Below are 14,848 nucleotides of genomic sequence, written 5' to 3'. Positions count from 1 at the left end.
TAGATACGCCTATTCACGAACGTACGCCCGGCCGACGCAGTACAGATACGTTGTTTACGTAACGCTTTATCAGGCCTAAAGTTATTCCAACAAATAGTAGGAATAGTAATGTTAAAGTATTGGCCGCCGTTCCGGCTTCGAAATTCGAAAATTTTACGTCGTTTGCGTAAGTCGTCCGTGAATAGGGATTTACGTCATTTACGTCCACGTCGAAATCAATAGGCCCGTGCGGCGTACGTTGCCGCAATGTACACTGGGAAATGTAGGCGTTCCAAAAAAACGTCAATCATGTCAGGTCAAAGAAAATTATCATAAAACACGCCCCCTCAGCCTATTTTGAATTAGGCGCACTTGCGCCCGCCGCATTTACGCTACGCTGCCGTAAGTTAGGAGGCAAGTACTTTGAGAATACAGCGGTATAAGGCGGCGGTATAAGGTATAAGGCGGCGGTATAAGGTATAAGGCAGCGGTATAAGGCGGCGTAGCGTAAATACGATACGCTACGCCGCATTAAAGTTGCGGCGCTCTCTGTGAATCTACCTACATGTGCGTGTAAAGGCAGGTGTCCCAATACTTTTGGTAATATAATGTACAATACTGATCATAAACTTTTGAAAAAAAAAATGACACAAGGAGTCAAAGATTTTGTTAAGATTTATTAAGCACATTGACCATTTCCTTTTCAGTGATGGATTTAATTAACAGCGTTCTTATGCAAAGCGTGTTTTTTCTACATTTCATCTCTTATTTAGATTTCTTATTCCTTAGGGTCTGATGTGCATTTCTTGTATAGTGATATACCACATTCTATTATTTTGGTATTGCAGGTGTACAAATCATATGATCTCTATTCACTTCCTTGCATCCGGGTAATGCTGCAAACCCAAGGTCACAACCACCGCTGGTAACGCATCATTTAGCTGACACATTCGTTGCTTTTCCATCTGCAAGTCAAATTTCAGATATTGAAATAAAGTTTTATATTCCATAAATACCTAAAGTATGAATAAAACGACTTGTCTCGGCATAACACTATTCAAACAACATACCGTATTTGCCGGCATATAAGACGACCCCCTAATTTTTCAGCAAAAATGTTGGTTTTGGGTAGGGATGAGCTTCGTATGTTCGACTCGAACATCGTATGTTCGATCGTTCGTCGAAATACGAACAAAACGGGTCGTTCGCGCAAAATTCGAGTTACGTTTCACAGACCATAATTCACTGCGGCATCGCTGGCTGATGATTGGCCAAGCATGCACTATGACCCACATGCTTGGCCAATCACAGCTTGCAAAAAACGGAGAGTCATAATTGGCCAAAGCTAGAGTGGCTTTGGCCAATTATGGCTCAGGGGGTTTAGTACACGCCCCACACTATAAAAAGCCGCCTGCAGGTCGGCCTTGTGTAGTGTGTTGCGGTGGTTAAGAGAGGACAGAGAGAGTGTAATTTTTTGCAGGTAGATAGAGCAGTCAGGCAAGCTAGTCAGTTAATGTTACAGTGTGTAGAGGATATATATACATCCCAGGTGTTGTACATATATTTATACACTGTATAGTTTAGCTAGATCCGCTCTTCCTAATTTACTGGCAGGCAGGTGAATGTGCTAGCTGCAGTATTCTTACGGGGTTTATTGCCTGTGTCCTCTGTAGTTTGCACCTAAAGCTACTTGGTGTGTACTGGCCGTGTGCTCTGTAGTTTTCACCTAAATATTCAGGAGCAGTGATTTTAATGATGCTTAAATTAAAAATAAAAAAAAAAATGAAAAATTCCTTTAAATATTGTACACTGCTGGGTGTCTATAGTATGCCTGTGAAAACGTCTTTGAGAACCCGGGTCTTGCCCGAGGGAACATGTTTTTTAAAAAGTTTTAAAAACGGTCGTTTTATCAGGAGTCCTGAAAAAAAAAATCAGTTTTTAAAACTTTTTTTCCATTGATACATGTTCCCTGGGGCAAGACCCGGGTTCTCAAAGACGTTGTACGTCAATAACTTGCATATTAGGCTTTAAAATGAGCACTTTTGAATTAGAACGTTCAAGTCCCATAGACGTCATTGGGGTTCTAAATGTTCGCACGAACGTTCGGTCCGTTCAAAGGTTCTGGTGCGAACCGAGCCGGGGGGGGGGGGTGTTCGGCTTATCCCTAGTTTTGGGATATACTCGCCGTATAAGATGACCCCCTTCCTAATAGTCATGCCTCCCCTCACCTCACTGTGCCATTACATGCCTCACTGTGCCATTACATGCCTCACTGTGCCACCATTACATGCCAGACTGTGCCACCATTACATGCCAGACTGTGCCACCATTACATGCCAGACTGTGAAACCATTACATGCCAGATTGTGCCACCATTACATGCCAGACTGTGCCACTATTACATGCCTCACTGTGCCACCATTACATGTCTCACTGTGCCATTGCATGTCTCACTGTGCCACCATTACATGCCTCCCTGTGCCATTACATGACTCCCTGTGCCATTATATACCTCACTGTGCACCATTACATGCCTCACTGTGCACCATTACATGCCTCACTGTGCACCATTACATGCCTCACTGTGCCATTACATGCCAGACTGTGCCACCATTAAATACCAGACTGTGCCACCATTAAATGCCAGACTGTGCCACCATTACATGCCTCACTGTGCACCATTACATGCCTCACTGTGTCACTGCATACCCCACTGTGCCATTGCATGTCTCGACGATCCCTTACCTTATCCCAGACATGCAGAATCTGTCAGACTGCGGCCATCCATTTTTCAAAAGACGCACCTCCTACTCATGCTGTTCCGTGATAGGCTGAACACTCAGCTTCCCAGAAGACACTGTGTTCAGTGTGCCGCCTATCACGGATGCCCTCTCGTCCGAGACCGAGGATGAGAGGGCATCCGTGATAGGCAGAACACTGAACAGAGGCTCTGCTGGGAAGCCGAGTGTTCCGTCTATCACGGAACAGCAGAAGGAGGAGGCGCGGCTTTTGAAAAATGGACGGCCATGGTCTGCATGTTAGGTTACCGGCGTATAAGACGACCCCTGACTTTTAAGAACAATTTCATGGGTTAAAAAGTCGTCTTATACGGCGGAAAATATGGTACTTTTTGTTTATAATTTACCAGATAAAAAGTATTATTACAATTTTTATTTTACAATTTGTGATAATATATTCCTTATTTTATTTTATTTATTTTTTTGTCTCTTTTGTCAACTATTGGGCTTACTGTATGTGATTCAAATCAGCAAGAAAACTAAAAAAAAGAAGGCACAGAAGATTTTTGGAGGATTTAAAAAGCTCTGTATAATTTATAAATGAATCTATTTTGGAACAAATAAAACGGCACAAATAACATAGAACAAATATTATGGGGGGTTGGAAAATGCTCTGGGAAACATGTAGCAAAGCAAAAAAAAAGTAAAAACAAAATTCGTTTTATAATTTATTTTTTTACGTTTGTTGTTTACAAGTAAGATTAAGTATTTTTTTGCTAGAAAATGACCCTAAACATTATATATTTCTTGTGTCGATGCACGCATTTGGAGCATGCTCCTTCATTAGGCCTGTGAAACACCAGAAGACCAGTGACAGCTTCCTCCTGTGCCTCCACCATCCAGCCCGAGACCCCGGAAGCCATCGGGCGTGATGACACTGTGCTTCCCAGCTGATATCACGGACCTCTGCTCCCCACTGGACTGTCAACCATTGCTTGGTCTTCTAGTAAGTGCATTACCTGTCATTAAAAGCTGATTGTTTTACTGCTACACTCAGATCGGCTCTGCTCCTCTCTCCTTTTCTTTACACTTAGAGTCCTTCTACTCTTCAGCAGGCTGCCCTATTCGGTGTGCGACAAGAGGTTCAACCCCTCTGTAGGTATCATCCAGGACTTATGGACCACCACAACCCCTAAAGGACTCGCCCCTGCCCCTCATTCCCTTCCTGTTCCAACGTGACTGCGCACCAGTGCACAAAGCAAGGTGCCCAAAGACATGGATGAGCGAGTTTGTAAAGGCAGGCGTCACAATACTTTTGGCAATATAGTGTATATCAGAATTAAAAGGTAAAGAAACTACATATTTAGGCCCAGATTCACGTACAGCGACGTATCTTTGTGCGGGCGTAACGTATCCTATTGACGTTACGCCTCCGCAACTTAGACGGGCAAGTGCAGTATTCTCAAAGCACTTGCTCCATAAGTTGCGGCGGCGTAGCGTAAATAGGCCAGCGTAAGCCCGCCTAATTCAAATGTGGAAGATGTGGGCGTGTGTTATGTAAATGTTATGTGACCCCGCGTAAATGACGCTTTTTACGAACGGCGCATGCACCGTCCGTGGACATATCCCAGTGTGCATTGCTCCAAAGTATGCCGCAAGGACGTATTGGTTTCGACGTGAACGTAAATTACGTCCAGCCCCATTCACGGACGACTTACGCAAACGACGTAAAATTTTCAAAATTCGACGCGGGAACGACGTCAATACTTAACATTGGTACGCCGCATGTACGCCTCATATAGCAGGGGTAACTTTACGCCGGAAAAAGCCTAACGTAAACGGCGTATCTGTACTGCGTCGGCCGGGCGTACGTTCGTGAATTTGCGTATCTAGCTGATTTACATATTTCTAGGCGTAAATCAGCGTACAGGCCCCTAGCGGCCAGCGTAAATATGCAGTTAAGATGCGACGGCGTAAGAGACTTACGCCGGTTGGATCTAATACAAATCTATGCGTAACTGATTCTAAGGCCCCATACACACGATAGAATCCATCCGCAGATAAATCCCAGCAAATGGGTTTCTGCGGATAGATCCTATGGTGTGTACACGCCAGCGGATCTGTTTCCGCGGAGAAATCTCCTCTGGGATGGATTCCAGCAGATCGGATATTTGCTGTGCTGCACAACAAATCCATCTGCTGGAATCGGATCCCACGGATGGATCCGCTCGTCTGTACAGACTCACCGGATCCATCCGTCCAAAGGGATTCCCCGCACGCGTCGTAATGATTTGACGCATGCGTGGAATTCCTTATATGACAGCGTCGCGCCCGTCGCCGCGTCATAATCGCGGCGACGGCGCGACACGTCATCGCCAGAGGATTTCGGCGCGGATTTCAATGCGATGGTGTGTACACGCCATCGCATAGAAATCTGCTGAAATCCTCCAGAGGATTTATCCGCGGAAACGGTCCGCTGGACCGTATCCGCGGATAAATCCTCTCGTGTGTATGGGGCCTAAGAATCAGGCGCATAGATACGACGGCTCGGACAACGGCGTATCTGGAGATACTAAAAAGGGGGAAACTAATGCGCAAAACCACTCTAACCAAGGGCACTGAAACTAAATAATAAAATATAAAAGCAAGTAAAATTAAAATTAGTATTAAAAGAGCAGCAGCCACTACTAAAGGTGCTCACACACCGAAGATCAAATGTAAAAGGTGTAATGGCGCTTGCTAGTATAGATAAAATAAATAATCAAAAATTATAAACGTATAAGCACATAAATGTAAATGCCTAACCAATGTATCCAAGTAAATGTGTTCCACTCCTAATTCCTTATGTCCCACCATACATCAACAATCATAATGGGAGGGATGGACACCGTGAAGATAATGAAATCCAAAATGAATGACTAAAAAAGATTTTTCGGTCATCAAAAATAATTCACAATAAATAAAGTGTGAAAAACTCCTTAATAGTGTAGTAGGTCAAAACGATTTAATAATAAATAATAAAGCACTTACATTTAAAATCGCTTCAATCAGCATACGAGTAAAACAAAAGTAATAGCACAGATCTCAGATGTCTCAGCTCTAGGACGCGAGCGGAGATGATTCAACGCCACTTAGTCATAGGATCCTATGACTAAGTGGCGTCGAATCAGCCACGCAACGCGTCAGGAAGGAGGAGAGCCGTCGGTGACGTCATCTCCGCTCGCGGCCAAGAGCGGAGACATCTGAGATCTGTGCTATTACTTTTGTTTTACTCGTATGCTGATTGAAGCGATTTTAAATGTAAGTGCTTTATTATTTATTATTAAATCTTGTTGACCTACTACACTATGGGGATTCTACTGTGCTTTCATTGAGTGCCATTCTGGGAGTGATCTGGTCAGAATCTGGGAGACCTGCAGCCAGGCGATTGGAACAACAGGGCTGACCTGGAGACACAGATCTGCAGTGGAATCTGCTGGGCTTTGGTATCATTACAGGCTTATCATAGCCTTGTTTAAGGTGAGAGGCTAGGGTTACCATTATTGGAGCTTTGTCTGCACAACTACACTAAGGGGCTGATTTAGGGGCTGATTTACTATGCTCTGTGCGCTGCGCTGGTTCATGCATTAATTAGTACTCCGGGTGAAGCCTTAATTGGGCGCATGAACCAGCGTAGCAGCCGGCGCATTGAAAGTAATATGTAAAGCCGCGCCGAACTCCCTATAGAAGTCTACGGGAGAAATCAAAAGTGTTATTATTAAAGGCTAATCTGCAAGTTTTGTCCTAAAAAGTGTTTGGGGACCTCAGTCCTGCCCCAGGGGACATGTATCAATGTTTTTTTTTTTTTTTAAAAACGGCCTATTTTTCGGGAGCAGTGAAATTAATAATTCTTAAAGTGAAACAATAAAAGTGAAATATTCCTTTAAATTTCGTACCTAGGGGGGGTGTAATGTCAGCATGTGAAATAGCGCAAAGTGACATTCAGAAGGAAAAAAAGCCATTTAAAATTCACACGCGGCTATAATGAATTGTCGGCTCTGACAATTCTGACAGGATTAATTCATAAAACAAAAAAAAAATGTTTAGGGGTTCCCCCAAATTAAATTACCACGTGCGGAGTCCCCCTAAAAATCCACACCAGACCCTTATCCGAGCACGTTGACCTGGCCGGCCGCAGAAAAGAGGGGGGACAGAGTGCGCCCCCCCTCTCCTGAACCGCACCAGGCCACATGCCCTCAACATGGGGAGGATGTCCCCATGTTGATGGGGACAAGGGCCTCATCCCCACAACCCTTGCCCGGTGGTTGTGGGGGTCTGCGGGTGGGGGGCTTATCAGAATCTGGAAGACCCCATTTAACAAAGGGGACCCCCAGATCCTGCCCCCCCCTATGTGAATTGGTAATTGGGTACATTGTACCTCTACCATTTCACCCCAAAAAAATGTCAAAAGTGTTAAAAATGACAGTAGCCGGTTTTTGACAAATCTTTTATTAAAATCTTCTTTTCTTCTTCCATTCGGGTTTCTTCCGCTGCTTCTTTCTTGGGTCTTCTCGTCCACATCTTGCCCGAGTCCGACGTGTTCTTCTATCTTCTCCGTCCGTCCTTCAGCCTTCTCGTCCACATCTTGCCCGCTGTCTTCTCCCATCTTCTTCTCCGTCCGTCCGCCAGCCTTCTCGTCCACATCTTTTTCTTCCCCGGACCCAGCGCTTGAATTTGAATTGGCCGCCATGTTCCGCTCCTGGGACCCGCCCCCCTCTGACGCCACAAGTAAACTCCTTAGAAGGTCATGTGCGTCAGAGGGGGGCGGGGTCACAGAGCGTCACACGGCGGGGGAATTCGATTTCAAGCGCGACGTCCGGAGAAGAAAAAGCCGCTGCAGCTTCCAATTGAAGTTCCCGCCGTGTCACACTCATGTGACCCCGCCCCCCTCTGACGCACATATGCCACACGCGGACTTTCATATGAGTTAACCTGTGGCGTCAGAGGGGGGCGGGTCCCAGGAGCGGGAACACGGCGGGATCTACAATTTCAAGCGCAGCGCCCAGAAGATGAAGAAGATGCGGGACGAAAAGGTCGACGGACAGAGAAGAAGATGGGAGAAGACGGCAAGACGGCAAGATGTGGACGAGAAGACACAAGAAAGAAGCAGAGGAAGAAACCCGAATGAAAGAAGAAGAAGGAACCGCGGAAAGAAGATTTTATTAAAGGAATTGTCAAAAACCGGCTACTGTCATTTTTCACACTTTTGTCACTTACCCCATTACCATTTCACACAGGGGGGGGGCCAGGATCTGGGGGTCCCCTTTGTTAAAGGGGTCTTCCAGATTCTGATAAGCCCCCCGCCCACAGACCCCCACAACCACCGGGCAAGGGTTGTGGGGATGAGGCCCTTGTCCCCATCAACATGGGGACATCCTCCCCATGTTGAGGGCATGTGACCTGGTACGGTTCAGGAGAGGGGGGGGCCGCACTCTGTCCCCCCTCTTTTCTGCGGCCGGCCAGGTTAACGTGCTCGGATAAGGGTCTGGTGTGGATTTTTAGGGGAACTCCACGCCATTTTTTTTTTAAATTTGGGGTGGAGTTCCCCTTAAAATCCACACCAGACCTGAAGGGCCTGGTATGGATATTTGGGGGGACCCCACGCCATTTTTTTTTGTTTTTTACAGCGGGGTTCCCCTTAATATCCATTCCAGACCTGAAGGGCCTGGTAATTTAATTTGGGGGGACCCCCATACATTTTTTTTTTTGTTTTAATGAGCAATGACTGTATTCTTTATAGCCATGAGTACTTTAAACTTACTTTTTTTTCACTTCAGAAATGACATCTTGTACAGCACGGGAAACATGCGTGTAAACCCCCTCCCCCTGTATGAAATTTAAAGGAATATTTCACTTTTATTATTTCACTTTAACCACTTCCATACCGCGCCTATTCTGGCACTTCTCTCCTTCATGTAAAAATTATATTTTGTTCCTGGGAAATTACTCAGGACCCCCAAACATTATATATAATTTTTTAGCAGACACCCTAGGGAATAAAGTGGCGGACATTTTTTATTTGATTTCCAACGGCATTTGCGCAATAATTATTCTAACGCCTTTTTTTTTTGCCCAAAAAAAACACCACGGTCCATGAATTTAAAAATAACCAAACAGTAAAGTTAGCCCAATTTTTATGGATAATGTGAAAGATGATGTTACACAGAGTAAATAGATACCGACTTGTCACACAATCATGGAATGGCGCCAAACTTCGGGACATAAAAATATCCATAGGCAATGCTTGTTTTTTTTTGTTTTACAGGTGACCAGTTCAGAGTTACAGAGGAGGTCTAGGGCTAGAATTATTGCTCTCGCTCTAACGCATGCGTCAATACCTCACATGTGTAGTTTGAATGGTGTTTACATATGTGGGGACTTACATGCATATTCGCTTCTGAGTGCGAGCTTCTAGGGACAGGGCCGTTTATTTTTTTGTGTTTTTTAGCTCATATTTTTCTTCTTTCACTTTTTTGTCACTTTTTTTGATTTCGGATCACTTTTCTTCCTATTACAATGAATGTAAACATCCCTTTTAATAGGACTAGTGTGTGACAGGTCCTCTTTATGGAGAGAGGCGGGGTCAATAAGGCTGGAAAGCATGGTATTGGAAAAAAAAAAGATCTCATGCTTTCAGCTGCAATCATGTTCGTTCAGCACAGTGGTGTAGTGTATAGCACTTTGACCTAGCAGCAAAAGAGTCGTTGGTTCGAATCCCGCCCGTGACAGCATCTGCATGGAGTTTGCATGTTCTCCCTGTGCCTGCGTGGGTTTCCTCCCACAATATAAAAACATGCTGTACATCGGATCCGGTCTAAATAAGCCCTAATATGCAGTAGTATATTTAGGTTTTGTGCTGCCCTAGGCCTGACTACATTTCTGCACCTCCTAATAGAAAAATGACCCACCCCTTCCTGTCAAACCAACACCCTGTTTTTGTATCACCCGCCCAGGAATTTTCAGGGCACACACACACACTAGTTCTGGGAGGGGAGGGGGTTACTGGACTCCCTTAATTTGCATAGTTTTTCTCTCACTTCCTGTTTGGCAGGAATTAATACAAGACAGAAAATGGAGTCGCTCTACAAGAATAAAAAATATGTCTAGTGACAAGACATGTGGGCAAATTATAAAATAAGCAAGCGCAAATAACTTGTGAAATACACAGTGAAACAAATATATAAAGAAATATAGTCCCAATAATAGAAAAATAATCTTTCATAAAAATGTCTTTGATATGTGAAGTGAAAAAAAGTCCAAAGCATGCAGCATGAACGTGTTCAATCTTCAAGGTGTTTGATTGACAAACGGCTGTGACAGATGGATAGAGTAAAGAATCACCACCAATGCAAAACACTTTTTATTTTCTATTGTAAAATATCAAGAATATTCTGAGCCAATCAGAGTGCTCCTTCCTCATTTGCCGAATATTCGCAATTATTTTGTATTGTAAAATATCAAGAATATTCTGAGCCAATCAGAGTGCTCCTTCCGCATTTGCCGAATATTCGCAATTATTTTGTATTGTAAAATATCAAGAATATTCTGAGCCAATCAGAGTGCTCCTTCCACATTTGCCGAATATTCGCAATTATTTTGTATTGTAAAATATCAAGAATATTCTGAGCCAATCAGAGTGCTCCTTCCGCATTTGCCGAATATTCGCAATTATTTTGTATTGTAAAATATCAAGAATATTCTGAGCCAATCAGAGTGCTCCTTCCGCATTTGCCGAATATTCGCAAATATTTTGTATTGTAAAATATCACGAATATTCTGAGCCAATCAGAGTGCTCCTAGCGCTGTTGTCGAAATTTCGCAATCAATATCACATTCGCATTTTGCGAAATTTCGATAAAATATCACAAATATTCTGAGCCAATAAGAGTGCTCCTACAGCATTTGTCGAAATTGCGCAGTAAATATCGCATTCGCATTTTGCAAAATTTCGAAAAAATATCAAGAATATTCTGAGCCAATCAGCGTGCTCCTACCGCAGTTATCGAAATTTCGCAATTATTTTCGAATTCGCAATAGCGAAAATTCGCAATCATTTCATTTCGATAAAATATCACGAATATTCGAATTTAGCGAATATATCTCGAATATTCGACTATATATTCGAGATATATCGCGAAATCGAATATGGCGTATTCTGCTCAACACTATGGATCAGCTCACCTCTGTGTGACACCCGACATAGGTTGGGATTGTGACAAATAATTGTGCTACTGAGTACACATGTGTAAAGAACTGCTGAGCAAACGATCCTTTTTATGGATATTATTAAGGTATTAATTATTTTAGAAATCTAGTTATAAACACATCTACATCAATACCACAATTGATGTCACCTCAAACCAAAAAGATGTCACAACTTTCATGTTTGTGGGTCGAATAATTGGTCCTAGGAGTCGTTGTTCGTTCGACCCGAAATAATCAAATAACGCTCTTTTTGTCTGATACAGTGATTCAACTCCCCTTTGCCCATGCGAACTAGGCATGATGCCATTTCTCACAAAAAAAGGCTTTTCTTATTAAAAGTCAACGAATGAACGACGACTCCGACGACAAAATCTTGGGTCAACAATCAAAAAAACTATTCTGGTCAACCTGAAAGAAAAACCACATGGCACAAAGAACACACCCAAACAATTAATACACATGACAATTACTTACTTCTTCTTCTTCTTCTAATCACCCTTTTGATTTTTGCTAGTTGCTGGGGCTCTCTTTTTTTGAGGTCTGACCACCTTTTTCGCAGTTGCTCTCTGCTCCTGCGTTTCCCAAACTTTTGATGGAGCCTCCTGATCACCTTCTGCATTATTGCGGCCTTGACTTTATTCGGATGCCTGTACGGGCCATGCTCCCTCCTAAAAATTATGACCATCTCCACCATTTCCTGGAAGGACATGTTGGAGGCTCTGCACCTGATTCTTCTGCCTGGTTGGGCCTGGCCTGCCTCCTGGCTTGAGCTAGAAGCCACATTCTCGTTCATCTCGTCCATCATCATTCTCCCTCACAAAACGACAGAGAAGGGGCGTGGAAAGGACGATTCCGAACGTCAGGGGCGGGGTGTCGTGCGGAGCGTCACAGGTGCGTAGTGTAAAAAGGGATCGGACGTGTTTGAAAGCGGCGTGCAGAGTCAGTTGAAGAAGGCGGAAGTAACGATCATTTCAAACAACGGTACGTAACTTAATTTTTTACTTTATTATAGTGAACAGGGAATGAGTTTGTGGGCTAGATATGGTGATAATGCTTTAGTAGTAGTGGCTTGACTGACATTATGTTTTTGATTATATGTTTCATTCGCAGAAATAATGGATCCCTTCAAGGATGCGGACTTCATGTCTGAATTCATTCAAAAATGGAAAGAACATCCTGTTCTGTGGCAAACAAAAAAGACAATTACTAAAAACAAAGATGCCAGGGAAAAAGCAAAGGAGAGCATGCTGGAATTTGTTAAAACAAGGGTCCCCCACGCCACAAGAGACACAGTTAAGAACAAAATTAATTCCATCAGGGGCACCTACAGGGCCCAACGGGTCCAAGTCCTGGCCTCAATGAGGTCTGGGGCTGCAGCTGACTCCATCTACAAACCTACCCTGTGGTACTACAGTCAGCTGCAGTTCCTGGACGACCATATTGAGACCAGGGCATCCCTGTCTACCCTTCCCCCAAGAGGTAGCTCCCAGCTTCCCAGCAGCCAATCCTCCAGTCTTCCCTGCAGACAAGAGCAGGCAAGCTCGGAGGAAGAGCAAGAGTTCCTGGAGGACCCCAATTGTGACCCATGGAGCCAGGTATGTCATTTTTATATGAATTTAGTATATGACAAGTATAATAATGATGGCAAATTGATGTTACTAGTGTTCTAAATTCAAAGGGAATATAACATTTGTTAAGATAATATCAATAGACAGTAGTGGCAAAACAGGATAGGGACAAAATAGAAAAATGAAGGGGTCGGAATGAGTGTGTGTCATTTTTGGGTAGGCCAGTAGGGGGGGGGGGGGGGAACGCAATACACCTGCAAGGGGTCCCAGATGTCAAACACCCTTTTGGGTAAAATCTAGTTGACACCAAATAGACTAGTTTGCTTTTTGGGGTAAAGGCCCCGTAATTCCCAAATTCAGCCTGCAACAACCCCCACAACTCCAGGGGGACCATGTCTGAAGGTTTGTAAGGGGCCACATAATTAGGGATGGCGACCCTGTGTGTAATATATATTGACATTCAATTTGCATCTCTCATGATTTGAAAAATGTGTGTGATTAATGACAAACAAAAATAAACTATGTACCTTTTTTTTATACACAGGCAGAGCCAAGCCAGGGGGGAGCCAGGGCCCGCAGGGAGCCAGGGGGAGCCAGGGCCAACTGCAAGGCAGGAGGTGGCAGAACCCACTGGGAGCCAGGAGGTGGCAGGCCCCAGTGGGACCCAGGAGGCACGCCGGCGGGATACCATCTCCCGGATCCCTCCACTCCGCAAAAAGGGTCAGGAGTCTGCGACAAATGGAGGAGGAGACCCAGGCCCTGCTTCGCCAAGCTACTGCGGCCATCCAAGAGCCACCCAGTGAAGTAGAGGGGTTCGCAGCGCTCATTGCAGCCAAGCTCCATAATCTGGAGCAGAGCCAGCGTGTGCGCTGCGAACTCCTCATCTTCAAAGCCATAAGCATGGCATCCCTGGGGCAGCTCGATGACGACACCGACATTGTGCGGATTGCTCCTCCTGTCCTTGCTGCTCCTCCTGCTCCTGCTCATGCTCCTCCTCTTCATGAGGCTGCTCTGGCTCCTGGCACTACATCGCCTCCAGGAACCCAGCCCCCAAGGACTCGGGCTACAGGGAAGACTGCAGGGAAGACTGCAGGGAAGGCTGCTGGGAAGAGAAAGCCAAAAAAATAACACGGTGCCCCTGATGGAATTTTTAGTTGACTCACAGCCTGGATTGGTGGCTTGGGGGACCCTTGTTTTACTAAGTTCAAGCACGCTCTCAAGTGCTGCCTTCCTTGGCATCTTTGTTTTTATTAAGTTGTGTTTTTTGTTTGCCACCATTTTATTTATTCATTTTTTGGCAGAATAAATGCACTTTTGATTTATCATACAAATTTGACCATGTGTATTTTTAAGCTATTTGAGAGATCATTAGTGAGTGGGCAGACCCATTTTACAAAACTTTTATGAAACATTAACAAGGTAAAAACACATGCTTGTGGGTAACTTAAAAAAACAAATTATGTTGTTGCAGCCACTTCACACACTCCAAAATCAACCCAAAATAGAGATTTCACCAAAAGTTTGGGCCAAAATAAAAACGCACAAACAAAATGGTTGCCAATATATATATTTAACATTTTCAAGATGGAAGATACACCTAAATAACACAACACAAAACTAAACATTATCTAACAAGAAATAATCAAGTTAAAAGATTGTCATAACTATGTAACAAGATCAGCCGCAACAAACGACCATTTTTGAGTAGCATTTAAAAGCAGGGTGTAAAGAAGCGCATTCTTTTCTTCTATATAAGCTGAAAACGACCTAACGAATGTGCTTAATCCATTCTGAACAGTAGTTTTACCAGAATGAGCGCTGCCGTCTCCTAACTTGCTTCTGAGCATGCGCGGGCTTAAAACGACGTTTTTACCTACACACGGTCAATGTTTAGGACACAAAAAACGACGTTGGGCAAAAACGACACATAAAATTGAAGCATGCTTCAGAAGACATAAAACGACGTTTTCTCCCACACACGGTCAATTAAATTGACGTTTTTCAAAACGTCGTTTTTTTAGATCGCATAAAGTGATGGTGTAACATGCGGGAGTGAAATTGTGCCAGTTCAGCTGAACTCGCAAGGCTTCGTTCCTGTAGCTCAGTGTGAACCTGGGCTTAGAGCAGTGTTTCTCAATTCCAGTCCTCAGGCCCCCCCAACAGGTCAGGTTTTCAGGATTTCCCTCAGATGAAAAGGCTGTGGTGATTACTAAGGCAGTGAAACTGATCAAATCACCTGTGCAAAATAATGGAAATCCTGAAAACCTGACCTGTTGGGGGGGGCCTGAGGACTGGAATTGAGAAACACTGGCTTAGAGA

The 14,848-nt window shown here is 44.1% G+C and overlaps 1 protein-coding gene across 1 annotated transcript in view; it reads left to right on the top strand.

Annotated features, from left to right (window-relative positions):
* The window catches only part of LOC120916420, a 57,785-nt gene that overhangs the window by 22,480 nt on the left and 20,457 nt on the right, over window positions 1-14,848 (top strand). The window lies entirely within an intron of this gene.

This window comes from Rana temporaria, chromosome 10 (genome assembly GCF_905171775.1).
Source record: "Rana temporaria chromosome 10, aRanTem1.1, whole genome shotgun sequence".
NCBI classification, from domain to species: Eukaryota; Metazoa; Chordata; class Amphibia; order Anura; family Ranidae; genus Rana; species Rana temporaria.
This window is presented reverse-complemented; position numbering and strand designations above follow the sequence as displayed.